General features: G+C 44.6%; 1 protein-coding gene across 4 annotated transcripts in view; it reads left to right on the forward strand.

The window, feature by feature from the left end:
* NXN (nucleoredoxin) overlaps window positions 1–27,975 on the forward strand; it is a 161,884-nt gene that overhangs the window by 4,500 nt on the left and 129,409 nt on the right. The window contains exon 1 of one of the 4 annotated variants that reach the window (XM_061143017.1): window positions 20,598–20,747. The exons of the other annotated variants lie outside the window; for them this stretch is intronic. The gene's annotated coding sequence lies outside the window, so the exon portion shown is untranslated. Of the gene's footprint in view, window positions 1–20,597; window positions 20,748–27,975 lie in introns of those variants that run through there. 4 annotated transcript variants of the gene reach the window in all.

The following is a 27,975-nucleotide window of genomic DNA, read 5'->3' on the forward strand; positions in this document are numbered from 1 at the left end:
TAAGAAGCCTGGACCAGCCAGGACAGCTCCCTCTGTTGACTGTGTTTCCAGGATCCATCTCATAAAAGACAAGAGTCAGGTTAAAGTAATAGGAGCATTTTTCCTTTAGAGGCTTTTTCCTCATCCCATTATTTGTAAAAAATTTTTAAATCTTGTTTTTCTTCTCTGCATAACGAAGCTGTCTAGTGTAGTGGATGAAAATGCAGACTCTTGTCCATCTGCCTGGGTTTAGATCCTTCCTCTGCCATTCATTAGCTGTGTGACCTTGTGCAAGTTACCCTACCTCTCTGTGCTTCAAGTTCCTTACCTATAAAATGAAGACGACAACAGGACCCGCCTTACAGGATTATTGTAAAGATTATACAAGATAATATGCACGTGCCTGGTATAGTTCGTGCTCAGTAAGTGCTAGCAATTATTATTTGTTAATAAATGGCCGTGAACTTTTTAGTCATTCATTTTATACGTGAGCCTTTGGTATATATCACATTACATACTCACAAAACTGATGAGGTGTGTTTCTAACTTTTCAAATAAATGACTTTTATAAGCATACAAGGATCCGATCAAGAATCACTCTTGAAGAGATTACAATCGAGGAGAAAGATATAGAAAAATGGGGAAAAAAAGCAAACAAATGTTAGAAACAACATCCCTGAAAGTACTGATTGGGCTGATATTTACTGAGCTTCGTACTTGTATTTGCCAGTGAAACTTGAGACAGCCAGGCAGGGAAGCCAGGCATGATAAAGGATAAGAGCTTTCAGATGATGGGGCACCCTTCTTGAGAGAGATTAATTACGCACTTAGATGGTCGTTTTTGTGGTTTGCCAAAGCCATTAGGCGTGTCTTCTGCGGATCCTGGCTGCTCAAATCTGGGCGGCATGGGGGCGGCAGGATTACTGCTCTTTCACGTGGGAAATGGATGGTGCCCGGTCCCCGGAGCTGTAGAAACCTCACCCCCTAACTTGGAGCCGCCTCCCTTCCCAGCTCTGGAATGTTGTAGGATAGGTTTGTTCAGACCTGTCGCCATTTGGGGTTTAGTACTCATTTTCTAGTTAGTGGCTCAGGCCTGACCCAGTGGCTGTCCACAGCTCTTGCTGGTCGATTTGTCTTCTGATACAGGTTGGGAGTGAACCAGAGCATAGAGGAAAACAGTGGGTTTTGAGGTTAGGGTCATTGATTTCATTTACTCATTTCTTCCCCCCCACCATCCCACCCCCTTTTTATCACTGGGCCTTGTGGTTTGAGGCCTTGTTTTAATGTCTGAGCAAATTGGAGAAAGAAGGCTTTGTATTGTATACAGCTGGGGTAGGGGGTAAGCAAGTCCCTCAGTCGGGGAGGGGAGCGGGGAGGGCCGTGGAAGGGGTGGTTCTTCTTTATTTCCTATGAGGACCTGGGGCCCCAGGGCTGGCCCCATTCTGAACTAGTCTGGGTTCCTTACTGTTGATCTTGTTTCGGGGGGAAACGGAGAGGAGGCTTGGCATAGGATGTGTTCTTTCTTCACGTTCTGAATTCCCAACGGCGCTCAGTGTTAACCACCAGGGTGCTTAGGTTTCTGTATTTCATTAATTTACCATTATGCTTATTCAAAGGCACTCAAAGAAAATGGCTTTGAGTTTAGAATGTTTCTGCTGATCCTGACTTTGACAAAGCTCTTGCATACTGTTCCTTTATATCTTGCCATTATTTAAAAAGTTTTTGAGTCTCAGGAGTCATCCTTGATTCTCCTGCACCGCTCCCATCGAAAAAGGCTCCGAGCCTTGTTGATTCGGTCTGCTTAACAGCTCTCCGCTCTGACCCCTTCTTTCCTTCCTTTGCTTGAGTTCACTTTTCACCTGGACCACAGCAGCCTCCTCTATGGGCTCTTTGCTTCCAGTGCTGACCGCTGATTCTCAAGACTAGACCTTCTCAAACTGTCTGTAGTCAAGGATTGGTTTCTTTTTGTTAATTTCCAATCAGTTCACACACACACACACACACACACACACACACACACGTGGCCCTATTATACATAACTCCTATACAGCTTGAACCACATACAGCTCCCCACTGAGTTGACAGCCCTTAGACTGGTCTCTTTCCTATTCAATAAGATGAGACTACTGATCACAGGCTTATACGTTGCTGGAATGTCGGGGTGCTATAAACCATTCTAGATGCACACTCTCCACTGCTGTATCTGCCCTGTCATGAACCAGTCACAAAGAACTGATGGATAAGCACTGGGCTACGGACCGATCTTAAGCCCAGTGCTGCTCTTGACTGTTTCCAGAATGGAAAGACAAGTTCAAAAACACAACTCTGATTTTGTCATTCTGCTGAAGAATCTTTCAGTAGTTCTTCATAGCCTCTGGGGTCAAGTCCAAACTCTGGAGCATGGTTCCTAACTCTTTTCCTGCCTCATCTCCCACCTGGGTAAAATCTTCTCCCACCTGGCTGAGTTTGGATCTCTCTAAAATCAGCCCTGGTTTCCCTGCTCTAAGAAACATTCCTGTGTCTTTCCTCTCTAGGTGGGATACTTTTGTGAGCATCCATAGATGGAGTACATGGATGTCTTTAACAATTAGCCTCGTGTGTATGTGTGTGTGTGTTTTGGTCTTTTTTATTTGGCTCTAAAGCTTCTTTCTTTTAAAAATTGTTTTATTTATGGCTGCGCAGGCTGCACATAGGCTTTCTCGAGTTGTGGCAAGCAGGGGCTACTACTCTTTGTTGAGGTGTGTGGGCTTCTCATTGCGGTGGTTTCTCTTGTGGCAGAGCACAGGCCGGAGCACGGGCTTCAGTAGTTAGAATTTGTGGGCTCTAGAGCATGGGCTCAGAAGTTATGGCCCACAGGCTCAGTTGCCCCATCGCATGTGGAATCTTCTCGGACTAGGGATCAAACCCATGTCCCCTGCACTGGCCGCTGAACCCCCAGGGAAGTCCAACTGTAAGCTTCTTGAGGACAGAAACCAGTCAAAGGAAGGGGAAGCTGATCAGTGTTTTGGTTCTGAGGACTGAATAATATGGTCACAGAAAGTAGGCGTGCACCTTTGAGATTCGTAACTTGAAAACAGTATTTTTCACATTGTGTGAGTTGAATGTGCACTTTCACTAGTACTTAGCTTGATTTTAACATTTAATATTAGAGTTAGCCCCTAACTGAATTGTATAATTGTATATACCCACAGTGTGAGGGTGTTTTTGTTTTTGTTTCTTAATGAATGCTTTCAAGAGCTCTTCCACAAGCAAGTAGATGTGTAACTCCATTGCCCTATAATTCTGCGCTCAAAAATAGAAAAAGACTCGCCTCTCCTTTTTTGAGATGTCTTCCCAGGTGGCACAGTGGTAAAGAATCCGCCTGCCAAAGCAGGAGAAGCGGGTTCAATCCCTGGGTTGGAAAGATACCCTGGAGTAGGAAATGGCAACTTATTCCAGTATTCTTGACTGAAAAATCCCGTGGACAGAGGAGCCTCGTGGGCTACAGTCCATGGGGTCACAAAGAGTTGTACATGACTGAGCATGCATGCATGCACAAAAATCTTAGTCCGTTAAAATAGTCTTCTATCTGTAGGCCTGTCCTTCCATGTTTTTATATTTCCTTAATAATTTGTGTTTCTCTAGCGTCTTTCTTCCAGGGAACTCAAACTATTTGCGTATTATTCTTACAGCAACTAGTCATCAGTAGGTATTAAGCATTTTAGTTTTTCAAAGTATATTTGAGTTGGAGAATTGATGCAAAGAGAACCGATTATTGTTAATAGATCAGGGTCACAGTGTTGAGGATGAAAGCGCACAGCTGAACTCTGTTAAATTCAACTCGGTCCTTTCTGTTCAAGAAATTGGATCTTAAAAAGTGCGTACATCAAACATTCTCCAGGGAAGACGAGGGAGCCTAAACTGCTCTTTCAACACATCACTTTCCGAGTGGATTCACTCTAGATATGCATGATAGACTCTGAAATAAGATAGAGGTGGTTTAACCACTTAAAACGTTTGCTATTGCCAGGAAGACAGGAGAGTTAGAACTCTTTTTCTGTTGCTGTTCTGGTGGTGGTTTCTAAGGGCCTTTTAATGATCTGGCTTTTTTTAGATCAGCTGGTGAAGTGCCCCCAACTCCCCTTCATCCTATGCAAAGCCTTGGGGCTGCTTTCGTGCTTTTGTTCAGAGACAAAATTGAACTTCAGGTATCCTGCAGAGATCCTAAGACTAAATCAGTCCTCCCTTTTATGAGGTTTTTCAGAAACTCTGGTTCTAACTTCTAGTGAAATCTCAAACATGTGCTTTCTGCTTTATGACAAGTAAGAAGTATAGTAATTGAAAGTTGCTTGAGTGCTGTTACTCTGGAGTGAAAGCCTGTAATGGAAACTTTTGTTCTGTGGCATCTGTGATTAAATGCAAACATAAATTTTATGCTGCTTGCTGGTCATATAACTCTTGGACCAGATACACAATGGATTTTTGTATGAGCTACACCTCAGAAAAACCCTTTTTTAAAAGTTTAAGCTTAAAGATCAGCATTCCTTTCTAGTACATCTGTTATCCACTCCCCATTAGATTATTTTGAGACATCAGTTAACAGGTAAATTCAGGTAATATTTCCACAGTCAATAATGCTTTTATCTTGGAGCATTGTTGAGTAGTCATAAAATAGGGTGTGGTCAGTTCTGCTGTTCTAGGGATAGAATTTCCCGCTTTGTTTTCCTAGGAGAATTTTATCCAGCTGAGTTGGGTTTTTTTTTTTACAGGTTTTTTTTTTTTGGTTTTTTTGGTCCTTTTTGGTCAATATCCCTGGGATAAAAGTCTGAATGGGTTGAGTGTGTTTAAAAGCAGAAGACGCTGCCTTCCCGCACCCCCGCCCCCCGCAAGCCCCCTACATGATCAGGTCAAGACAGTTTTCTTTTGATCGTGGTGGCTTACAGCACAGCTGCCTCATCTGTTACTCATTTTTTGGGGGGGTTTGATGTGAAATATAAAGATTGGGCAGAACAACATGCACTAGGCAAAAATTACAGTGTCGACTTCTGAGCTCAGCATGGCAGTGGATATGAGTCTGAGGGCAGCGTTTGTTGACCTTTGGGCACAAGTTTGACTGCAACTTAAAAAAGTGTTTAAACCCACAGAGCTTCAAAAATACCCCATTATAAGTGGATATTTAAAATCTGTTGCACAATGCGTAAAAGAATGGACTCTGGATGGAGTTTCTTAAATTTGAATCTCATCTCCATCACCCTCTAGCAACATGGCTTTGGTGCAAATTACCTAACTCTGTCTCTAAGTTCCTGGTCAGTAAAACGGAGATGATCATATCTACTTTATAGGGTTGTGTTGTTAAGGATTAAATGAGTTAATATTTGAAAATTGTTTCGAACAGTGCCTGGTACATCATCAGAGTCCCTGAAATGTGTACCCCAGGTGTTCGGTTATGCCATTCCATTTTTTCCTTAAAAATAGTTACTCAGATTACAGGAGAGAAGGATTCTCAGCCTTTTTTATTTCTTTGTATCCCTTTACTTTCAGCACCTGGCTCTTTGCTTCTAATAACCTATCATGTAATCTGGTTTCTCTTCAGTTTCTAACTAGGACTATAATCATTCTTTGTCAGTTGTTGACGTGATGACATATCCTTGTCTTTGAATGTGGGTATGATTCTAGACTATCTCTGACTAATTGCATGCTCAGTTTTACTGAGTGTATTCTATTTTCACTTTTGAGCTGGCAGAGGAGAGGGGAGAGATCCTGGTCTCTGCCTATTCCCCCTACCATTTATTTATTCTTTAACTTTTTACTATGGAAAACTTCTAACATCACACAGGTGGGGAAGATAGTACAGGGACCGCCCCCGACTTGCACACCCCGCACCCACATACAATAATCAACTCACGGACACCAGCTCCCCTCACCCTTAACTGGATTATTTTGAAGCCACTCCCATACATCCTATCATTCCCTTCTTAAACATTTCACTAAGTAACTCTTAAAAAAAAATAACCACAATATGATATCTTAAAAATCTAGTAATTCCTTCATATCAGCATCCATCCAGCCAGTAATTCAATTTCTCATGAGGTCTCTGGGTTTTTTTTTTTTTTGTTTTTAACAGTTGGTTTGTTTGAGTCCAAATAAGGTCTACACGTTGCCCATTTGCCTGTGTCTCAAATATTTTTTCCCCCTCTTCTTGACCATTTTCAATTGTTCCCTTTCATTTAAACTTGCTCTGACTCTGGGTCTACCCACTTGCCACATCCCTTACTTTTTCTTAGCTGTGTTTTCCTCTTCGTCTAGGTCTGTGGAATATTAACTCCTGGGTTGAAACGGTCCTAGCCGCCTGTATCTGAGAGGCCCAGGTGTAGGTCAGCTTATAGACACGGATGCCTCCGAGGCTGTCCTCAGGATCACTTGGCAGTGGTTTACTCGCTAAGTCGTGTCCGACTCTTGGAATCCCATGGACTGTAGCCTGCCAGGCTCCTCTGTCCACGGGATTTCCCAGGCAGGGATACTGGAGTGGTTTGCCTTGCCCTTCTCCATCTCCGTGCTCTGCTGGCCTCCGTGTAGGCCCTGATCTTCTCCAGGCTGTTCCTCACAGTGATGTGAGGGCCACCGGCTGCTCTGGGCTTGCTTCCTGTCCTCTCAGAACTCTTGCAGGTGGAGGCCAGCTTGGTCCTGTCGTCAGGACCAGTCACCATGGCCAGGGTGTGTAATACTATGGCCAAACCTAAGCCACAGCTGCACCTGTGTGGTAAGGGTGTGGTAAGAACTAGGTAGACTGAGCTTCAGGAAATGGGGGACTCATGCAGGAGAACTGAGGGTGTGTAACTAGAGGGAGAGGCCGAGTATGCTGGGCCAACAGCATCATGGATGCCCAGTAGAGTCATCTACACCAACCGCATGAGAGGGTGCCCAGCACGTGGTCATCTAGCCTCTGCTAGAGCCTGTCCAGTGACTGCAACGTGCCCCCTCCTGAGAAGCCCTGAGACGTCAGAAAGGATTCTGACATCCGCCACCCTCTCCCTGGGGACTGGCTTGTCTTTAAAGAACTGCAAACAACTCCTCTCTCTTTCACAGGAAAGATCCCCTTGGTCGTTTGACCATTTCTCAGATAATGTGTATTCCAGTTTCTATACCATCCTGGTCTGTCATATCACAGCTCTCTCCAAGTTTGTTTAGGACCTCACTTAAAGAGTAGTCCCACACCATGAGCACACTCTCCAGTTTGGTCTGCGCCAAGCACCTCCTTTGTTCTAGATCTTATCTAGTCTTATCATACTCTGAGATTGCATTCTCTGTTCTGATAATCACATCACACCATGTTGATTCACAGACCTCCAACGTCCTTTTAACAAAACTCGAAAGTCCTTTTCACCCAATCTTAATGTCTGAACAGAAAAGAACAGAGTCCCAAGTATTGTGTCTGTTACCTTAAAAAGAGTCAGTTTATTTATGTTTGATGAGTTTTTGCAGGCTGTTGGAATCTTTCTTATGTCCTTGTGGTCATCCACAATGATCCTTGCCCCTTCTGGCCTTTGAACTATGGGATCCCTTTCTAGACCTTGTCTATGTCTGGTGATGGAGTCCCAGAGTACACGGCTAGGGACCCCCTCCAGGCTAATAGCAGCCTGTTGGTCAGTGGTTCGACCCACTTCAAATCCAGCCAGTTCTAAATCAGCCTAATTGTATTTCTCTTCAGCCCACATTTTTCCATCTGGTTAACATGTTTATCCTAGGAGACCTTAACAAACAGCTTGCTATCACTTAGGTATTTGCTGTTTCTCTTCCAAGGAAAGATGGTCTGAAATGCTTTGTATTCTGTGAGCCCATGCTCGCTTCTAAATCGATCACTTCTTTTCCTAAGTGTTTAGTAACTGTGATAACCTGTACGGTTTTATTTAAGGGTCACTGTCAACTTCACCAACCTGTAGGTTGCATAATCTCCCCCTTTCTGCCCTTTTGAAAATTGATAGTCTTTCCATCTGTTGATTGCAGTTAGCTGATACACTGGCCACATTTTTTCTCCCTCTGATGTAATCCATACCTTATAGGAGGACTTGCAAGATCAGCTAGGCAAGCATGGAGTGATGGAACATTTGTTTCCTGCAGAGGACCCTGTAGGAATAGCTGTGGCCAGACATCCCAGCAGTCAGTATATAGTTGGGAGCACTCAATTCGTCCAGAAGGCCCAAGTCCTGTGCTTTAATTGCTTTGTCCCCATCCCAGCCCCCACCCCTCACTGTCTGACTAGGGCACTAATAGAGCCTGAGGGAGTCTTTTCACAAAGCCACTTCTCCCCTCCAGGCGCAGGCAGGATGAGAATCTGCTGGCTAATTAATTAAGTGTGGTATTTTGTTTCAAAATGAGCAAGAGACAATAACTAGTGACAAAGCAACCCAGCATCCTTGTGTTGGTAGATTTGTTTTTTATCTTTTTAATATTTGACTTTTTAGGATGAATTAGCCCATTTAATTTGAACAGTTTACCTTGCTTTAAAATGGATTTGCTTTCTGGCCCAAGTATATTTGCACACTTACAATTACACATGAGTCTGTAACATGTTTTGCAAGGTTGGCACCTAAGAATTCTGACATTTCACGTGTTAGGCACAAAGATGAATTGGAATTAAAGGCCTGAGACACTTTCCTGGTGGAAGTGACTTGCCTAAATTTGCAGAAGGTCGCTGGCTTCAGCCCGTGGCTGTATTGTTTTAAGCTTTTACAAATGTTCTTAAGAGTAAAATACTACTTAATACCACTTGAACGTCTTCTCTTTCATTTGGATTTGTGGGAAGTATTAATTGGCAGGGGCTGTGGTGTAGAACACTCTAATTTTGAAGCACTTTTTGAAGCACTGCTTTCCTGTGAAGGCTCAATTAATGATTTTTTTCCCTGCGATCATCTGAGTCTGCTCTTCAGTTGCTACGGCCACAGAGGCAGCAGTTACCAGGTGAATGCCAGTCCTCGGAACAGGACATAGTGCCCTTTCGTGTGTGGGAGTGTGCTGCCTGTGCAGCACAGATCACGGCTTCACTGCTGCGTGCAATAAAAAGCCATTTATATTCCTCGTTCAGTATATACTTAAACACTATTTTTCCACTTCTTAACTTTTCGTCATTCCCAAGAGAAAGCCAGTGTTTTATTGAGTCGTAAAATGACTCTTTCCAAAGATAACCCACTGCTAATAGTGTCTTGTATATCCTGCCAAAAAAAGAGTAGGTATAGACTGCCTATAAAAGTGTAGATGTTTAGATTTTTTTTTACACAGATTTTAGCATTTGAAATTATCAATATTCTGAAAAAGACAGTGCCTTCACATGTTGGAAGAAATTTCAAGTAAAACGAAAGGCATGTGGGGAAAAGGAAGTGTTAACGATGGACCATCGTTTGTTTTCCCCAAAGCAGCCACCACTGTCAGTTTCTTGTGTGTCTCTTCAAAGGTATTTTGGGAAAACAGTATGAAGGCTGCTCAAGAAACTAAAAATGGAACTACCTTATGACTTGGCAATCCTGCTCCTGGGTAGATATCCAAAAAAAGGCAAAAACACTATTGCGGAAAGACATATGCACCCCAGTGTTCATAGCAACATTATTCACAATAGCCAATATATGAAAGCAACCTCAGTGTCCATCCACAGATAAATGGATAAAGAAGATGTGATATATATACACAAGAGAATACTACTCAGCCATAAAGAAGAATGAAATTTTGCCATTTGCAGCAATATGGATGAATTTGGAGGGCGTTATGCCAAGTGAAGAAACACAAGTACTGTATGATATCATTTATATGTGGAATCTAAACAGTACAACAAACTAGTACATATAACAGAAAAAAGCAGACTCAAAGAGAACAAACTTGTGGTTACCAGAATGGAAAGGCAATTTAGGGGTAGAAGATTAAGAGGTACAAACTATTAGGTATAAAATAAGCTACATGGGTATATTGTACAACATGAAGAATATAGCCAATATTTTATAATAACTATAAATGGGGTGAAAGTTAAAGTTCCTCAGTTGTGTCTGACTCTTTGCAACCCCATTGACTCTAAAGTCCATGGAATTCTCCAGGCCAGAATACTGGAGTGGGTAGCCTTTCCCTTCTCCAGGGTATCTTCCCAACCCAGGGATTGAACCCAGGTCTCCTGCATTGCAGGCAGATTCTTTACCAGCTGAGCCACAAGAGAAGCCCAAGAATACTGGAGTGGGTAGCCTATCCTTCTCCAGCGGATCTTCCCAACCCAGGAATCAAACCAGGATCTCCTGCATTGCAGGTGGTTTCTTTACCAACTGAACTATGAAAGAAGCCCATAAATGGAGTTCAGTTCAGTTCAGTTGCTCAGTTGTGTCCGACTCTTCGCGACCACGTGGACTGCAGCATGCAAGGCCTCCCTGTACATCACTAACTCCCGGAGTTTACTCAAACTCTTGTCCATTGAGTTGGTGATGCCATCCAACCATCTCATCCTCTGTCATCTCCTTCTCCTCCTGCCTTCAATCTTTCCCAGCATCAGGGTCTTTTCCAATGAGTCAGTTCTTCGCATCAGGTGGCCAAAGTATTGGAGTTTCAGCTTCAGCATCAGTCCTTCCAATGAATATTCAGGACTGATTTCCTTTAGGATGAACTGGTTGGATCTCCTTGCAGTCCAAGGGACTCTCAAGAGTCTTCTCCAACACCACAGTTCAAAAGCATCAATTCTTTGTCACTCAGCTTTCTTTATAGTCCAACTCTCACATCCATACATGACTACTGGAAAAACCATAGCTTTGACTAGACGGACCTTTGTTGGCAAAGTAATGTGTATGCTTTCTAATATGCTGTCTAGGTTGGTCATAACTTTTCTTCCAAGGATCAAGCATCTTTTAATTTCACGGCTGCAGTCACCATCTGCAGTGATTTTGGAGCCCCCCAAAATAAAGTCTGTCACTGTTTTCCAATCTGTTTGCCATGAAATGATGGGACCAGATGCCATGATCTTAGTTTTCTGAATGTTGAGTTTTAAGTCAACTTTTTCACTCTCCTCTTTCACTTTCATCAAGAGGTTCTTAGTTATTCTTTGCTTTCTGCTATAAGGGTGGTGTCATCTGCATATCTGAGGTTATTGATATTTCTCCCGGCAATCTTGATTCCAGCTTGCACTTCATCCAGGCCAGTGTTTCTCATGATGTACTCTGCTTTAAGTTAAATAAGCAGGATGACAATATACAGTCTTGACATATTCCTTTCCCAATTTGGGACCAGTATGTTGTTCCATGTCCAGTTGTAACTGTTGCTTCCTGACCTGCATACAGATTTCTCAAGAGGCAGGTCAGGTAGTCTTGTATTCCCATCTCTTGAAGAATTTCCCACAGTTTGTTGTGATCCACACAATCAAAGGCTTTGGCGTTGCCAATAAAGCAGAAGTAAATGTTTTTCTGGAACTCTCTTGCTTTTTTGATGATCCAAAAGGTGTTGGCAATTTGATCTCTGGTTCCTCTGCCTTTTCTAAATCCAACTTGAATATCTGGAAGTTCATGGTTCATGTACTGTTGAACCCTGGCTTGGAGAATTTTGAGCATTACTTTACTAGCGTGTGAGATGAGTGCAATTGTGCAGTAGTTTGAGCATTCTTTGGCATTGCCTTTCTTTGGGACTGGAATGAAAACTGACCTTTTCCAGTCCTGTGGCCACTGCTCAGTTTTCCAACTTTGCTGGCATACTGAGTGTAGCACTTTCACAGCATCATCTTTTAGGATTTGAAATAGCTCAACTGGAATTCCACCACCTCCTATAGCTTTGTTCATAGTGATGCTTCCTAAGGCCCACTTGACTTTGCATTCCAGAATGTCTGGCTCTAGGTGAGTGATCACACCATCATGATTATCTGGGTCATGAAGATCTTTTTTGTATAGTTCTTCCGTGTATTCTTGCCACCTCTTCTTAATATCTTCTGCTTCTGTTAGGACCATACCATTTCTGTCCTTTATTGTGCCCATCTTTGCATGAAATATTCCCTTGGTATCTCTAATTTTCTTGAAGAGATCTCTAGTCTTTCCCATCCTATTGTTTTCCTCTATTTCTTTGCATTGATCACTGAGGAAGGCTTTCTTAACTCTGCTTGCTATTCTTTGGAACTCTGCATTCAAATGGGTATATCTTTCCTTTTCTCCTTTGTCTTTCACGTCTCTTCTTTTCTCAGCTATTTTTAAGGCCTCCTCAGATGACCATTTTGCCTTTTTGCGTTTCTTTTCCTTTTGGATTGTCTTGATCCCTGCCTCCTGTCCAATGTCACGAACCTCCATCCATAGTGCTTTAGGCATTCTATCAGATCTAATCCCTTGAATCAATTTCTCACTCCCGCTGTAAACTTATAAGGGATTTGATTTAGGTCATACCTGAATGGTCTAGTGGTTTTCCCTACTTTTTTCAATTTAAGTCTGAATTTGGCAATAAAGAGTTCATGATCTGAGGCACAGTCAACTCCCTGTCTTGTTTTTGCTGGCTGTATACAGCTTCTCCATCTTTGGTTGCAAAGAATATAATCAATCTGATTTTGGTATTGACCATCTGGTGATGGTCCATGCGTAGAGTCTTCTTTTGTGTTGTTGGAAGAGGGTGTTTGCTATGACCAATGCATTTTCTTGGCAAAACTCTTAGTCTTTGACGTGCTTTGTTTTGTACTCTAAGGCCAAATTTGCCTGTTATTCCAGGTATCTCTTGGCTTCCTACTTTTGCATTCCAGTCCCCTATAGTGAAAAGGACATCTTTTTTGGGTGTTAGTTCTAGAAGGTCTTGTAGGTCTTCATAGAACCGTTCAACCTGAGCTTCTTCAGCATTACTGGTCGGGGCATAGACTTGGATTCCTGTGATATTGATTGGTTTGCCTTGGAAATGAACAGAGATCATTCTGTCATTTTTAAAAAAATTACTTTATTTTAATTGGAGGCTAATTACTTTACAATATTGTAGTGATTTTTGCTGTACATTGACATGAATCAGCCATGAGTGTACATGTGTTCCCCATCCTGAATCTCCCTCCCTATTCTGTCGTTTTTGAGACTGCATCCAAGTACTGCATTTTGGACTCTCTTAGTTGACTTTGATGGCTACTCCATTTCTTCCAAGGGATTCTTGCCCACAGTAGTAGATATAATGGTCATCTGAGTTAAATTCACCCATTCTAGTCCATTTTAGTGTGCTGATTCCTAAAATGTCGATGTTCACTCTTGCTATCTCCTGTTTGACCACTTTGTGGTCATCTGCTGTTTCCAATTTGCCTTGATTCATGGACCTAACATTCCAGGTTCCCATGCAATATTGCTCTTTACAGCATCGGACTTTACTTCCATCACCCGTCACATCCACAAATGGGTGTTGTTTTTGCTTTGGCTCCGTCTCTTCATTCTTTCTGGAGTTATTTCTCCACTCTTCTCCAGTAGCATATTGCTCACCTACTGACCTGGGGAGTTCATCTTTCAGTGTCCTATCTTTTTGCCTTTCTTACTGTTCACACTGAGCTATGAAGGAAGCCCATAAATGGAGCAAAACCTTTTTAAAATTATGAATCACTATATTGCATACTTGTAACTTATGTAATATGGTACAGCAACTATACTTCAATGAAAGGAAAAAAAGATATTTCATACATACATAAGTAAGTACAAAATGACCGTGACACAACCCTGACACACACAAAGCTTTTAAACCAAGCATTTTTGAGACCTCCTTGGCAGTCCAGTGGTTAAGACTCTCTTCCCAAAGCAGGGAGCATAGGTTCAACCCCTGGTTGGAGAACTAGGATCTTGCATGCTGCTCACTGTGGCCAAAAAATTAAAAAAAAAAAAAAAACCTTTTATGTAGATCTTTCTCATATTCTTGACTGCCCTGACAGGTGCTAGTTTTTTCTGTCTCAGGTGTGCAAAGACTAGAAATGTCGTTTCATAGCCCTATAATACATTGGTATCTTGTCTGCCTTGATATTGAACCCAACAAAGATGGAGACAAGGAACAGACCACCCTTTCCACAGAAGGAAAATGACTTAGCCTGACATGCTTATTGGGTACATTGGACTCAGGAGAACTTAAAAGCATTTTCTCTGAGAGGGGCCCCCCCTTGAGGACTAACATAAAACAATGAGAAGACAGTGTGAAATTCCCACTGCTGTGCCCTACGGTTTGGATAAAATCAGAGTTTTGTTCCCTAACTGTTTCTCCTTCCAATAGTATTCAGATTTGTGCAGGGACAAAAGGCTTCCCCAGACCAGTCAATTGTATTATGCTGTACCTTTTGTGGGGATTGGTATTAGGCAGCTTGTATTCAGTATAACTTTTTGTTTATTAAAAATGTGCTGTACTTTTAGAAAGTCTATCACCTCCATAATCCAAAGTTATGAAATAAAGGGGCATGTCTACTATTTTCATTATAGAAGGATTTCCATTTTATTAGGCCAAATTGTTTTAGATTATGCACTCCTAAGAGGTGTTTGAAGTGTGATTTCTGCTGCTTAGCATCCCCTACAGCATCGTAGTACTGCATCTATTGCTTTGAGAAAAATACACAAGTATTACACCTAAAGTCTTCTTACACAGATCACATACACATTCCCTTTCCCCTGAATATTCCTTATTCTTTTCTGTAGGAGGCAGCTGAGAATACCTATTACTCATTCGGTGGTAGATTCATGTAGGCAAGTGGCTTATGAAAAAATCAAAGGGTTGCTATGGGAATGAAATAGGTTTATTAAATAGATAGATAATAGGAATTGTGGCAAGCAGACTTCACAAAGATCTGGTGAACCTTTAGAGGGACCTTGACTTAAGAATGGAAAGGGAATTAGTGTCTGTTTAGAATATTTTCTCAATCGTTAGTCATAAGTGCAGACTAAATGTGTCAGAACAAAACTAATGATCATGCCGCATCTTACTTACCTTCTTGAAGGTCTTCTTTAAAGCTGTATATAATAGTCAGAAATGTCTTCAGTGTTCATCCCTGGGTGGTTGAGTAAATTACAGTGCTCAGCCTCATGTTGAACATGATTCAGTGGCCTTTGCAGGAACACAGAGCTATACTTCATGTATTGTATTCAAAAAAACAAGATCGCAAATTACACAGATACCATGATTGCAACACTGTTTGAACAGTTGTATAAGAAGAATGATTGAAGCAAATACCCCAGATCGCTTAACGTTGTCTTAGGGTGGTGGCGTCTATGGTGTTGGGTCACTGATTTTCAGGGGTTCTGAATGTAATCATTTTTTGGGTAATGAAAACTTAAGTGCATGTGAAGAAAATAACAGGACTCTTGCCTGAAAGAGTGTGTATCAGTTTTTGAATGCTTCATCTGAGTGCAGGGTTTTTCCTCCCAGCATTGGATCTAGCTAGCAGAGGCCTCTTGAGAAGGATGGGTAACTTGCTCATTGTTTCTTATCAAGGCAAGAGACATGGGGGGAGAGAATCAGCTTGCCGCCACCTACTTCAAGAAAGCCTTCTGGAAAGAATAAACTCGAAAGTGACCTTTTCAAAAGAGGGGGAGGGTAGTCCAGTGAGTTAAGAAAGAAAGATATTCTGGATATAAATAACCATGTGGGAATGAAGTGGGGGGGAAAGCTGAGAAGGAGAAAGTTCATTTGATCCAGCTCGAAAAGTGAGTATGGGGTGGAGAGAGACGACGCATGTTGCAAAACTGATGAGTGACAGAGGTTTTCCGTACTCGGTGGGGAACATTTTAACCTTTTCTTAGGAAAACAAAAGCTCCTTTGGCAGATAGTCAGGAAAATACACCATAGGTGATGCTGATTTGGAGGTGCAATTCTATGGGTGCGATTTTGGAGGTGCGACTCCGGGACGCTGACAGCAGTGGTCTGTTTGCAAGGTGACAGTGGCCTCTCTCAGGGGGCTTGGGATGAGAAAGAAGGTCTGGATTCCAGATGTGCCGCATAGTAAGAAACAGATGATTTTTGTACAAAGAGGCCAAAATGGGACTAAGGAACCTCTTCCTGGGCCAGGTTGCAGAAATGTGTTTTGTATACGCTTCCATAGATCATAAAGAAGAAACTCTGGGTTAAGGGCTTCTGTTTGTTAAATAAAGGGAAGGAAATTCCTCTGGGGGTTTTCCACTCCTGGACAGCAATGAGGAGCAGGGGGAGCGATGACAGGGACTCAGACGTTCCCAAACTGGACTTCTTACTACATGTGTGCTCATATTACAAAAATCAGGTTTGCACTTTTCATTGCTTTGTATCGGCACTGCTCAGCTTTGGTCAGTCACATGTGTTTTGAGTATCTCATTTGCCTGGGGGGGGGGGGGGGCAGTGTCGGGATGCTGAGAAATTAACGACAAAATCCCTGCTCTCAAAGATATTGATAACTAAGCTGGGGAGACACAACATAATATATATATGAGATTTACATATGTGTATATGAATGATCTATATGGTATATGCAGATTCAGAGTCTATAGGATGACGTCTGGTGTGTTGGTTCTAATAGGGCTGGGTGCCACCCGTGGCTCTGAGAACTGAATGTCTCATGACCTCATCAGACAACAGCCAGAGAGGCCAGTCCCTGTTGTGGATGATCTGGTTCAGATTCATTTCTCCTTATTCTCCCCCTTTGAGACCTTGGGCAAATTACTTGACTCTTTCTGAGCCTCAGTGTCCCCATCTGTAAAATGGGAATGATAGTAGTACCTACTGGCAGGATTGCCTTTGAAGTTTGCAATGGCTCGTAATATAAAAAGCCTCAGCCTAGTACGAGGCACTGATCATCCCTCAGGAAGGGGTGACTGTTCTGTAATGCCAGACCAGAAGGTTTCTGAGGGACCCTTGTGCTCTTCATCACTGTGTCATTCATACATAGTACATACGGTAGGTCTGATGAATGCATATTTAGCACAAATATTTATTGAAAGAAAGAATGAACAGTTGGCAGATAGAAAGTAGAATGAAATTCCAGACATAAAGGTGAGTCTCAAAGTTAAAGGCATCCATTCTTTTGTATTTTTGTGCTGCAATCACATTTAAACAAAAGTTCTTGTTACATCACATTGGCTAGTGTGATCATTGAGGGTTAAACTGGAAAGGATGTTGGGGATTGAGTCGCAGCAGCCCCCTTCTTTTACTGATGAGGAAACTGAGGCGCAGAAAGGAGGCAGCCATGTGGCTGACCAGCCTCTGGGCTCCAGCCTCTAGGGTCCTCATTGCTGGGACAGTAGTGTTCCTTGGCATTCTTCCTGGTGGCCCTAAAAAAAAGAGACTAACTCGTGCCTGTAAACTGTTGCCAAATTTTGCTCAGAGAACAGAGATAAGCATCCTGAAAAGAGGGAAATGCCACAGTCCTAGTTTTCCCGAGTAATTTTGTGTATCTTGGCCTCTAGGACGTGGGACGATTTTCCGGGTCCCAGGAGCCTGTTCCTGAGAGCAGAGCCATTTTCCTGTGGGAGGGCTGGGGTCAGGTCCAGGGTGCCTGCCAGACCGCCTGTGTGAAAAGCCTCAAGTGGCTGAAAAAACAAGCATGTTACCCCACTGAACAACAGCTCTTAAGGGGGGGATTACCAGGGCTGAAACGTGAAATGTAAAGAAAGGATTTAAAAAGAGCCAGGTGCTTCAAGTCCTGTGTCTGGGCTGATGAGGCTCCAAAGTGTTAAAGAGAAATTCCATTCGGATGAGTCTGCGGCCACAGTATTTGTTCGTGCTGGGCCAGCAGGGAAGGGAGAGGGGGCAGCTCCCTGGGGCCTGTTCAGGCAGTCAGGGCCCTTCCTGGGTGGAGGGATAGTCCAGGTCTGAACCCTTGGCGCTGGGCCTGGATCATGGGTCCCGGGAATTCGCCCTGTGCTCCCAGGAGGTCATTCCAACCTGAGCAGGAAGATGGAAGCCACCGTGGAGACAGGCACAACTCTGGACACATACTTGGCTTCGGTCTCGAGCACTTGGAAAGGGGGCCGCTGGGCCAGATCAGCTCTTTGACTGTTTTCCTAGAGAAAGAATTGAGATGTTCAGAAAATGGTCTCTAAAGTCAGTTCTTATTAACGCATCATCTTGGTGTGCTTTAAAATACTGTCGGAGGGACTTCCCTGGCAGGCCAGTGGTTAAGACTTATAAAATACTGTCAGAAGCCCAGGTCCCCTTGAAGCTGTGGTTTGCAGGGTGCTATGTACCAGGAGGAGACGAGGCATGGAGGCTGTGGCTACTCTGTGCGCACGGTCACGCCCTCCATGGTGACCATGTGCAGAGCTGGTTTTAAGTGTGTTTCTCTTTGAAGACACCTTATTCAATACATATTGTTGGCTCAGTAATGCTGAACTTACGACCAGCTCTATAACCCTTATCTGAAGGAAGCTTATCTAACACACGTTTTCTTCTTAAGGCACTTCATAGCTTTCTTGCATTTGGGAACACTAGACAGCCTTTCCACACGATACTTGGGGGGCCATTTCAAACCGTGAAATGACCAGAAAAAAAAAATCAAGCACAAAAATGCAAAAAATGTGGCACCAAACAGACTGAAAAGGACACTTGTTTATAGTAGGAGTTGAATCAAGCAGCGTGGGGCCTTGCTTGACTTCCGCTGGGAACACGTGTGGTGGGTGGGTGACTCGTATTTTTCACCTCCCTGTGCACATCTGAGAATGACCCATGGAAGTGTCGCCAGACTGATTGGGGAGGGGGGGGTTACAAATAAATTTTAGCAAATGGGCAAGTTCACAGATATGGAACTCATGAATCATGAAGATTGACTGCACCCCTTTCTCCCAAATATTATGCTGAATGTGCACCTATTATGCTAACCCCCACCTTTTAAATTATGTTGTTTTTAAAAATAGGAGGTACAAATTTGCAAAGGGAAGAATGCTAAATTTCACCAACCAGGGGACTTCCCTGGTGGTCCAGTGGTTAAGACTCCATGCTCCCATGCAGGGGTCTTGGGTTCAACCCCTGGTTGAGGAGCTAGATCCCACATGCTGTGCAATGGGGCCAAAACATTAAAAATAAATAAATAATTCCACCAACCAGAGATCACCACTGTTTACATTTTAGTGCCTGTGTCTTTCTGGTGTTTTTTTCTTTGCAACTATGTACCGATCGTCTATACTCTTATTTTGTATGTGTAAATACATAAATGTGTGTGTTTAAAGCAAAATTAGTATCATACCATGCTTATTTTATAGTTCCTTGTTGTTGGAGTCTAAAATTAGAGGCAGGGGAGTGATGGTCCAGTGGTTAAAACTTGGTGCTTCCAATGCAGGGGGCTTGGGTTCAATCTCCTGCCTGGGAACTAAGATCCCACAAGCCTCATGGTGCAGCTAAGAAAAAAATGGGAGGGGGGGCAGGGACATCAAGGTGTGGACTGTGTCCTGTTAGGGACCACTGATGGGTTCTAAGCAGTGAGAGTCCATAATCAGATTAGATATGCAACCGTGGTAGTCATGTAGACAATGGACTTGAGGGAAAGAAACCAGAGTCAGCTGTCCAGTATGGTGGCTACTAGTTACATGTGTCTGTGAGCGCTTTGAATGCAGCCAGTGCTTGTTGAGATGTGCTGAGTTAAATATACACTGGATATAAAAAAATGTGGTACCAAAAAAATGTAAAGTATCTCTTTAGTAACTTTTTATACCAATGACATGTTGAAATGATCATCTTTTAGATATATTGGGTTAAGTAAAATATATTATTGAAACTAATTTCACTTTTTAAAAAAATTTGGCTGTACTTGGTCTCATTTACAGCATGCAGGATCTTCAATCTTCATTGCAGTTTGAGGGATCTTTAGTTGCAGCATGCAAACTCTTGGTTGCAGCCTGTGAGATCTAGTTCCCTGCCCAGGGATCGAACCTGAGCCTCCTGCATTGAGAATGAGGAGTTCTAGCCACTGGACCACCATGGAAGTCCCTCACTTCTTTTTTTTTTTTTCCCCTACTTTTTAATGTGGCTACTAAAGTTCTTTAAATGGTGTATATTTGTATATTTCTATTGGACAGCACTGAACCTGAGGGGGAAGGATGATGAGGGTCTCCCCCACCCCAGGGTCGTGGGGAATGGGAATGGGGGGGAGCAGTGGATTTGAGAAACCATAGGAAATACAGTCGATGGCTATGTCTTGGCTTTGGAGGGTGCTACGGACTGGATAGTTATGTCCCTCTCAAATCCATGTGTCGATTTTATTTGGAAGTGAGACTTTTGGGCGGTAATTAAGTTTAGGTGAGGTCATGAGAGTGGAGCCCTTACCCTGGGATTCGTGCCCTGATAAGGGAAGGGTTCAGAGCTCGCTCCCTAAAGCCCCCAGTGTGCGGACACCCGCAAGAAGGCAACTGTCTGCAAACCAGAAAGAGAGCCCTCCTCAAATGCTGAATCTGCCAGCCTCTTGATTTTGGAACTTCCAGCCTCCAAAACTGTGAGAAATAAATGTCTGCTATCTAAGCTGTCCATTCTCTGGTATTTGTTACGGCAGCCTGAACTAAGACAGGGTGAGACAGGAAGGAGTTAATGTCACCAGCGGAGGCAGGGGAAGTGGGGGCTGGGGGAGTAAAAGCTGCAGAGAAGTTCAGCTGTCTGGCTACTTGATTCCGGCTCTGTGGAGAGGAAGGTCTCTGCCTGGGAAGGATCTGTGAGTCACTGGCAAAGAGAGCCGTGAGCGGGACTGAGAGCCCGAGAGAGCCTGTGGAGAGAGAAAAGTCAGTGGCCTGAAGGGGAGGTGCGGGGGAGAACCAGTGGAGATATGGGGCCAGGACGGCACCGGAACAGAGGGGCACAGACGGGGCAGGGTGCTCACAGAGGCCAAGGGAAGGTGCATCAGAGAGAGGGTGAGTGATGCTGAGAACATGAAATGTCAGAAAAACTTGAAAAGTACCACATGGGTTTATCTGTTTAGAAAGGGTACTGTAAATCTTCATTGAGCCATTTCTATGTATGTGTGCTTGCTCAGTCTCTGAGTTGCGTCTGACTCTCTGCAACCCCATGGACTGCAGCCTGCCAGGCTCCTTTGTCGGTGGGATTTTCCTGGCAAGAATACTGGAGTGGGGTCCCCTGGAATAGGATCTTCCTGACCTGGGGATCGAACTCACATCTCCTGCATTGGCAGGCAAAATTCTTTACTGCTGAGCCACTGGGGAAACCCGAGCCATTTCTGTATTTTATTATGATTAATAGTAATACTTCACTTTTGAGAGCATTTACTTTGTGCCAACACAGCACACAGCACTGCAGGCTTCGAACAATGAATACCTAAGATATTATCCCCATTGTACAGGTGAGGATACCAGGGCCTGTGGTCAATGGCGCCTGCCAGGCTCCAGCCTTGATCTGTCTGACTGCAGCCCCCACAGTGTCACCTAAACTTTTTTGCAACTCCTAGACTTGCCCTGGCCAGGAAGTGTCCCTCCTGCCTCAGACATGAGTCTCTTAGGCCACGTGGAAACGCTCGCCTCCCTTTAGTTCTGGCCTTGTAGGGGCCATGACCATGGCTGGAGAGTAGGGGGATTTCTGCATTCCAGTGTGCTGAGGTCAGCGCATGCATGCAGACACCCAGTGGTACTGGTTTCTAGGGCCGGGGCTTTGCTCCGGAGATAGCCTGGCCCCCTCTGTCGATGCTGTCTGAGTGGATGAGCCTCCACTTCCAGGTACCCATTGTTTTTCTGCTTCCCATCATTTCTGCCCTAATGGCTGTTCCACGGAAGAATCCGCTAAAGAATCCGCCGGATGGACAGGATGCAGGGCAGAGTCCTTCCCTCCCTCTGGGCCAGGACTTGCTGCACAGTGAGGAATGCCGCCCCCACCCCCAGCCCTGCCCAGGCTCATGCCTGAGGTTTTACTGCTTTCGTTCACTTCCATACATGGAAGCAGGGTTGCCAGCCTCTGCCGGGAGTGCGCCCGAAGCAGGAGGTTTACCTCCCCACGGCTGACAGACAGCCCCCTGGCTCACATGTAAAAAATGTATTTATTGAAAAAGACCCTGGATTTAACCATACGTGTCTGCCAAAAGAGAGCTCAGGCATCTCTACAGAGAAGAATTGTAAAAATTGCAGTCTGGTTCCTGAGTGCTGGGTTACAACAATTAACTCAAATTCTGTGATGATTAGAATGCTCTACTGATGGGAGTGATAAGCTTTTAAATCTTCAAATAAATAAAGAAGCTTTTGGAAGAGAGGCAGAGATCCATTTTATAAATATAGATATGCAGGTCTTTGTTAACATATATGAGCATATGTACACTTTTCTCACTGATTGGAGGAAAAGGAAAGAAAATCTTGACCAAACCAAGAGGGAGTAGTGCTCAAAAACAACTCAAACCTGGGCTGTCCATCATGGCCAAGCAGCCAACTGATACATATCAATTTTTAAAAGAATTTTGGTTCTCTTCAGTTCAGGTGCTCAGTTGTGTCTGACTCTGCAACCTCATGGACTGCAGCACGCCAGGCTTCCCTGTCTATCACCATCTCCCAGAGCTTGCTCAAACTCACGTCCATTGAGTTGGTGATGCCATCCAACTGTCTCGTCCTCTGTTGTCCCCGTCTCCTCCTGCCTTCAATCTTTCTCAGCATCAGGGTCTTTTCTAATGAGTTGGCTTTTTGCATCAGGTGGTCAAAGTATTGGAGTTTCAGCTTCAGCATCAGTCCTTCCAATGAAAATTCAGGACTGATTTCTTTTAGAATTGACTGGTTTGATCTCCTTGCAGTCCAAGGGACTCAAGAGTCTTCTCCAACACCACAGTTACAAAGCATCAGTTCTTCGGTGCTCAGCTTTCTTTATGGTCCAACTCTCACATCCATACATGACCACTGGAAAAACCGTGAAAGTGAAAGTTGTTCGGTCGTGTCCAAGTCTTTGCAACCCCATGGACTGTAGTCCATGGAATTCTCCAGACCAGAATACTGGAGTGGGTAGCCTTTCCCTGCTCCAGGGGGTCTTCCTGACCCAAGAATCGAACCAGGGTCTCCTGCATTGCAGGCGGATTCTTTACCAACTGAGCTACCAGGGAAAAACCATAACTTTGACTAGAAGGACATTTGTTGGCAAAGTAATGTCTCTGCATTTTAACATATTGCCTAGGTTGGTCATAACTTTTCTTCCAAGGAGCAAGCGTCTTTTACTTTCATGGCTCTCTTGAGGAAATGCTTTTTATATGCTTAGTACTAGGGTCCTGGGTCGTTTGCTTTTGTTGCATAAATGATTGAGGGTCGGCATAAAAGTTAGACTTCTAGAAAGTAACAGTGGATTCTAAAAGTAGTTTGGGGGAAATGGTGAATGTGTATTTCTTACAGAGCTGTCTCTACTGGTTCTCTTGAGCCAAATTTACCATATCATCTGGGTCTTTGCCCTGCTACCATTTTGGGTACAGTTGTTTGGATATATTTTACTGGATTTTCTTTGTAGTCTGCCTCCCGTCTCTGAGATCTGCTGTTGTGGAATCTGAATTATTTGAAAGCTGTAATTCAAGATTGTAAAATTCTGGAAGCACGTGACAGAGTCTGCTTTTGTTTTGGGGGACTTGATGAAGGGGTGAAAAGATTGCTCCCGGCCTGACAGTTTGCTCACCCCACCCTTCCCCCAAACACTAGATGCTGTTCCGGCCTTAGATAAGATCTTTTTTTTAAGAAAAGAAAAAGCTTCTAGTTCTTTCTTATCATGATTTATTTTGAGCTTAAAAGAGCAAACCTTAAACTTCTTGATCTCTGTCCTTGCTCCCTTCCCCCACCGGATCCCTTTCTCTAATTGAATAAAAAGATTTTGAAATTCTTCCTTGATTCTTTCCTGCCTCAAGGGGAAGGGGTGAATCGGCACCAGCTTTATTGCTCCGGTCCGTGATGTTGATCTGAATTCCTTCTCTTGCTTTTTCACGAGTTGAAAGATTTCCTGCTGTGACTGATGGATGTGTATTCGGAGGGCATTGAATTTGAAAGGTGGATGGGACTGCCTTCTGAGTTAAAGGGCTCCTTTTAAGCAACCTTTTCTCCCCCCTTCTGTTTAAAAAAAGTGATTTCTCAAGCATCAGGCTGTCATCAACCCCACTAATTGTTTAGCCTCCAGACTGGGCCAGTAGTTGGGGCAAATTACTTCTGGCTGTAGAGCTGTTTAGCTCAAGCATTACCCTCCCAGAAGCTGCTCACCAAATGGCTGTTATCACAGGGTGTCGAGCCTGCACCCGGGGTGAAGGATGGATAATGTCTGCCTGCACCAGCCCCAGCTGCTGCTCCCAGGCTGGAGCTCAGGCTAAGTCCCGGGCCTCCCCAGGAGGGTAGAGGGTCCTCACTTCGCTTCTCTTTCCAGATTGAGGAAGGGAGGGTGCGGCAAAGGAGGCCGGTGGAGGGAAGAGGAGGTTCAGTCTCTGCTCTTCCTATTCTCTTGGATGATTCCACATTATTGTAGGGAATACAGGTCTCAGCTTCAAAGTGCAATGGGGAGAGAAGACGGAATGGTGTTGGCATCCCAGTTCTGTTAGGTTTCCCTCAAGTGCTTGCTCCAAGTACAACATCATGGGTTGATTTTCAACCCTGGCTGATAGATAAATCAGGGTCACCTGGGGATCTTTTAAAAATGCACATTTCCGGGTCTTGTTCACTGCTCTGTCCCCAGCATAGAGCACATGCCTGGTACATAAAATATGCCCTATGTAAAATGAGTTAAGTTCTTGAGGAACCCATTCTGTCTGCCCATCATATCTAGGAGAGTGAGTAGGTACCAACTCTCAGCCCGTCTTTTGTACACACAGAGTCCAGACTAAGCTGGAAGATGTGTCCTTCCTTCCCACATCAAGTCCCCAGCAGTCAGACAGCTCTGTACCATCCCACATACGGTTCTGATGATGATCAGGGCTAACATGCTTTTAGATTAGTACTATGCTCAGGTAGAAAGTGAAGAGGAACTAAAGGGCCTCTTGATGAAAGTGAAAGAGAAGAGTGAAAAAGTTTGCTTAAAGCTTAACATTCAGAAAACTAAGATCATGGCATCTGGTCCCATCACCTCATGGGAAATAGATGGGGAGACAGTAGAAACAGTGTCAGACTTTATTTTTTTGGGCTCCAAAATCACTGCAGATGGTGACTGCAGCCATGAAATTAAAAGACGCTTACTCCTTGGAAGGAAAGTTATGATCAACCTAGATAGCATATTAAAAAGCATAGACATTACTTTGCCAACAAAGGTCCATCTGGTCAAGGCTATGGTTTTTCCAGTGGTCGTGTATGGATGTGAGAGTTGGACTGTGAAGAAAGCTGAGCGCCGAAGAATTGATGCTTTTGGAACTGTGGTGTTGGAGAAGACTCTTGAGAGTCCCTTGGACAGCAAGGAGATCCAACCAGTCCATCCTGAAGGAGATCAGTCCTGGGTGTTCATCGGAAGGACTGATGCTGAAGCTGAAACTCCAATACTTTGGCCACCTGATGCGAAGAGCTGACTCATTGGAAAAGACCCTGATGCTGGGAGGGATTGGGGGCAGGAGGAGAAGGGGACGACAGAGGATGAGATGGCTGGATGGCATCACCGACTCGATGGGCATGAGTTTGAGTAAACTCCGGGGGTTTGTGATGGACAGGGAGGCCTGGTGTGCTGCGATTCACAGGGTTGCAAAGAGTCGGACACGACTGAGTGACTGAACTGAACTGAACTGAACGCTCAGATATTTAGTGCTTTGTGATCTGGAATGACACACAGAAAGAAGAATGCTGAGAATAAACAATCATAACAAAAATAAAAATTACAGCTTTTATTTACATATTGGGTGTGCCAACTTTGCCAGGCCCTGTCTAAGTGCTTTGTATTATTTATTTAATTCTCATATAGCACCCTGAATGAGGCACCATTGGACTGCATCATTTGCGTAGTGGTGGAGCCAGTAACTGAACTCTGCCTCTAGCACCTGCCCTGGAGGTGTGCTGAGCTCCCTAATAACAGACCCAGCTTGTCACTTAAGGTGGAGTCTTTCATTTGCCAAGCACTGAGATGAAAAGGACTTCCCATGTGCTGCCTCATTTAATTTTCACACAAACTCTATGAGGTAGGCATCATTACACCCATTGTAAAGATGAGGAAACTGAGGCCCAGAGAGATAAGAGATGTGCCCAAAGTGGCAGAATCAGTCAGTTGGCTTTCTTTCTAAAACCTGTTCTTTCTCCCTGTGCCCCACCATGTCTTATGGTGTGTGTGTATGGGTGTGTGTGTGTGTGTTGGGGTAGCAGGGAGAGTGTGTGTGTGTGTGTTGGGGTAGCTGGGAGAGTGTGTGGGGGTGTGTGTGTGTGTTGGGGTAGCTGGGTGTGTGTGTGTGTGTGTTGGGGTAGCTGTGTGTGTGTGTGTGTTGGGGTAGCTGGGTGTGTGTGTGTGTGTGTGTGTTGGGGTAGCCAACACATATGTCATATGCCATAGTTTTGGCATATTTGGGAAGCGAATATGGCATCTTTGATAGGAATGTCTCAGGCTAGGTGTTACTGGAGATGAGGCAGGCTAGGGTCTTGAGCACGCCAAACACAGAGAATTGGAAGAGGGAGAGCTCAGAAGAGTGATTGCAGGTAGAATCCGTCAGCCTCTAGTCTTTCAGTTAACCCAGCTACACACACACACACACACACACACACACACACACACTCACCCAGCTACCCCAACACACACACACACACACACACACACACACCCAGCTACCCCAACACACACACACACACATATACCCAGCTACCCTGAGACACACACACACACACACCCAGCTGTCCCAACACACACACACACACACACACACACACACACACAGCTACCCCAACACACACACACACACCCAGCTACCCCAACACATACACCCACACCCACACACACACACCCAGCTACCCCGACACACACACACATACCCAGCTACCCTGAGACACACACACACACACACACACACACACAGCTACCCCGACATACACACACACACACCCACACACACACACCCAGGTACCCCGACACACACACACATACCCAGCGACCCTGAGACACACACACACACACACACACACACACACACCCAGCTACCTTGAGACACACACACAAACACACACACACACACCCAGCTACCCCGACACACACACACACACCCAGCTACCCCAACACACACCCACACACACCCACACACACACACACCCAGCTACCCCAGCACACACACACACCCAGCTATCCCAATACACACCCACACACACACACCCAGCTACCCCAACACACACACACACACACACACACACACACACACACCCAGCTACCCCGACACACACACACACACACCGAGCTACCCTGAGACACACACACACACACCCAGCTACCCCAACACACACACACACACTCCCGGCTACCCTGAGACACACACACACACCCACACCCAGCTACCCCGACACACACACACACACAGACACACACACACAGACACCCAGCTACCCTGAGACACACACACCCACCCACACCCAGCTACCCCGACACACACACACAAACACACGCACACACCCAGCTACCTTGAGACACACACCCACACACACCCACACACACCCAGCTACCCCGACACACACACAAACACACACACACACACCCAGCTACCCTAACACACACACACGCACACACCCAGCTACCCCAACACACACACAGACACACACACACACACACACACACACAGCTACCTTGAGACACACACACGCACACACCCAGCTACCCCAACACACACACACACACCCAGCTACCTTGAGACACACACACACACACACACCCAGCTACCCCGACACACACACACCCAGCTACCCCAACACACACACAGACACACACTCTCCTGGCTACCCCAACACACACACACACACACACACACACACACACACACACACCCAGCTACCTTGAGACACACACACGCACACACCCAGCTACCCCAACACACACACACACACCCAGCTACCTTGAGACACACACACACACACACCCAGCTACCCCGACACACACACACCCAGCTACCCCAACACACACACACACCCAGCTACCCCAACACACACACAGACACACACTCTCCCGGCTACCTCAACACACATACGCACA

The sequence above is a fragment of the Dama dama genome, chromosome 5 (assembly GCF_033118175.1).
Source record: "Dama dama isolate Ldn47 chromosome 5, ASM3311817v1, whole genome shotgun sequence".
In the NCBI taxonomy this organism is placed as follows: domain Eukaryota; kingdom Metazoa; phylum Chordata; class Mammalia; order Artiodactyla; family Cervidae; genus Dama; species Dama dama.